We start from the raw sequence: 3,606 nt of genomic DNA, 5'->3' as shown, positions 1-3,606 counted from the left end.
AATTGTTCCTATTTGCAGATGACATGATTTTATATTTAGAAAACCCCACTGTCTCACCCCATATCTCCTTAAGCTGATAAGCAACTTCAGCAAAGTCTCAGGATACAAAATCAATGTGCAAAAATCACAAGCATTCCTATACAGCAAGAAAAGACAGAGAGCCAAATCATGAGTGAACTCCCATTCACAATTGCTTCAAAGAGAATGAAATACCTAGGAATCCAACTTACAAGGGATGTGAAGGACCTCTTCAAGGAGAACTACAAACCACTGCTCAATGAGATAAAAGAGGACACAAACATATGGAAGAACATTCCATGCTCATGGATAGGAAGAATCAATATTGTGAAAATAGCCATACTGCCCAAGGTAATTTATAGATTTAATGCCATCCCCATCAAGCTACCAATGACTTCCTTCACAGAATTGGAAAAAACTACTTTAAAGTTCATATGGAACCAAAAAAGAGCCCACATTGCCAAGTCAATCCTAAGCCAAAAGAACAAAGCTGGAGGCATCACCCTACCTGACCTCAAACTATACTACAAGGCTACAGTAACCAAAACAGCATGGTATTGGTACCAAAACAGAGATATAGACCAATGGAACAGAACAGAGCCCTCAGAAATAATACCACACATCTACAACCATCTGATCTTTGACAAACCTGACAAAAACAAGAAATGGGGAAATGATTCCCTATTTAATAAATGGTGCTGGGAAAACTGGCTATCCATATGTAGAAAGCTGAAACTGGATCCCTTCCTTACACCTTATAAAAAAATTAATTCAAGATGGATTAAAGACTTAAATGTTAGACCTAAAACCATAAAAACCCTAGAAGAAAACCTAGGCAATACCATTCAGGACATAGGCATGGGCAAGGACTTCATGACTAAAACACCAAAAGCAATGGCAACAAAAGCCAAAATAGAGAAATGGGATCTAATTAAACTAAAGAGCTTCTGCACAGCAAAAGAAACTACAATCAGAGTGAGCAGGCAACCTACAGAATGGGAGAAAATTTTTGCAATCTACCTATCTGACAAAGGGCTATATCCAGAATCTACAAAGAACTTAAACAAATTTACAAGAAACAACAGGTGCTGGAGAGGATGTGGAGAAATAGGAATGCTTTTACACTGTTGGTGGGAGTGTACACTAGTTCAACCATTGTAGAAGACAGTGTGGCGATTCCTCAGGGATCTAGAACTAGAAATTCCATTTGACCCAGCAACCCCATTACTGGGTATATACCCAAAGGATTATAAATCATGGTACTATAAAGACACATGCACACATATGTTTATTGCGGCACTATTCACAATAGCACAGACTTGGAACCAACCCAAATGTCCATCAATGATAGACTGGATTAAGAAAATGTGGCACATATACACCATGGAATACTATGCAGCCATAAAAAAGGATGAGTTCATGTCCTTTGACGGAACATGGATGAAGCTGGAAACCATCATTCTGAGCAAACTATCGCAAGGACAGAAAACCAAACACCACATGTTCTCACTCATAGGTGGGAATTGAACAATGAAAACACTTGGACACAGGGTGGGGAACATCACACACCAGGGCCTGTCGTGGGGTTGGGGGAGGGGGTGGGATAGCATTAGGAGGAATACCTATTGTAAATGATGAGTTAATGGGTGCAGCACACCAACATGTCACATGTATACATATGTAACAAACCTGCATGTCATGCACATGTGCCTTAGAACTTAATGTAAAATAATAATAATAAAAAGAAATGAATTTTAGCTAAATAGAAACTTCATGTGAGGAAGAAGTTGGAGGCAAGACTGGATTGTTAGTATTAACTTTATATGGAAAATATTTCGTGAGATAAAATACTGTAGAAATTAGTAAATGAAGTGAACATTTAGTATATTTAATTTCACAGGATTTTTTTTCTTTGCCTTAACTGCATACTTTACTTGCAGCAATGTAATGACCCTCAGATGAACATTCACCCAGCTAGCAAACTGTGTGAATCCAGCCTTTAACAGATTACCTTCCACCTCCACCTCTGTCCCAAGAGCTGCACTTTTCAGGAGCTTCATTTCAATTAGCTGGTTAATGTCAGTGGTCGACATTCTTAGTGGCAATGCTAAAGTTTTAATGATATAAAGGCTTTAGCAGGAATTAGTGAAAACACATGACAGAATAAGCTATAAGTGGATAAAGGGAAAGAGAATCTTCTAAAGTTAGTAAGGGGCCACAAAAATAGGTTTTCAAATTTCTCGGTTTTGCCATAATTAACTCAAATTAATACTGGTAAATGTTATGAAGACCCATAAAGTTCAATGTGTTATTTATCAATTAGTTATTTTTAAGTTTTAAATGAACCCTCTAAATAGAACATTAGTGATGGAAGTGAGTTTTTAAGATCACCCAGTCCAGTAATTACCAAATGCCAGACTTGTCCTGGTCTATGAGAATTTTCCACAAAAAAAATAAGGATATATTGAATTGTTCATAAAGCTGAATTTAATTAATTGCAATACTTATTTTTCCTATAGTTATATATTTTTAAATTATCTGTTAAATATATTTATGTACTGAATTAATAATAATGGTAGTAATATCAATAACATAAATGAAATATTCACTGTGTGTCAGGAACTATTCTAAACACTTTACATATATTAACTCATTTAATCCTCACAACAAATCTGTCAGGTAAGTACCATTTTATCTTCAGTTAACATATGATGGTAATAGCAGATGGTAGGGTATTTTTTAAAGTATCTTTTAAAGTGTCATTATTGCTAAGATAAAAATCAGGCAACCCCCTATTGCCCCCCCCCCCCACCTTTTCATTAGGTCTGAAAAATACTAATAGAGAGAAAACCAATTATTTTTAAATTGAGGAAACTGAATCCCAGAAAGGGGAAGTAAATTGTCCAAGAACACATAGCCAACCAATAGTAGACGCTAGAACTAGGACTCAAACATTCTTTTATCTAGACTAGCTTTTTCTCCTGATACCCTATGCTGCCTTGCAAGTAAAGTTGTCAACTTTGTTCATAAGCATGTTTAAAATGTTAACATTTGACTTTTTCCTACTGCACAGCTCTGAGATGCTTGTCTCTTCCTCTTATAACAGTTAATTTAAATTCAGGCATGTAAGTAAAATGTCATAATGGAACCCTTTGGACTCTCAGTCAATTGTCATCTCCCTATGAGTGAATTAAGAACTCATTCTTTCTGCCTCCCTTAACACACAGCTGCTCAATGGGTATTTCTAATCATGTTGTTATCCAAATTGTATACCTGTCATCACTCAGATTGTGAAAATGCTCTGTTCTTGAGCCAAAATAGCACATCTACCTTTGGAATTCCCTACTACAAAAAGGACTCTTCCTGGGGTCTGACCTTCAGAGAACTGTGTAGGAAATATATTTTTCATTCAGCTTCTGCCTGAGCCTTGTAAGTTGAGACACTTATTTGAGAGTACTCTGTCTTTGGCTTTCTAACCACCTACATACTTTACATATACACTCCTGCATTATTTCTGATTTGGGGGGAAAGTCAGGAGAACCTTGTCATCAGTTTGACTTTGACCCACCTGCTTCCTAAAAATGCTTG

This window comes from Pan troglodytes, chromosome X (genome assembly GCF_028858775.2).
Source record: "Pan troglodytes isolate AG18354 chromosome X, NHGRI_mPanTro3-v2.0_pri, whole genome shotgun sequence".
Classification (NCBI taxonomy): Eukaryota; Metazoa; Chordata; class Mammalia; order Primates; family Hominidae; genus Pan; species Pan troglodytes.
Note: the sequence above shows the minus strand (reverse complement) of the source record.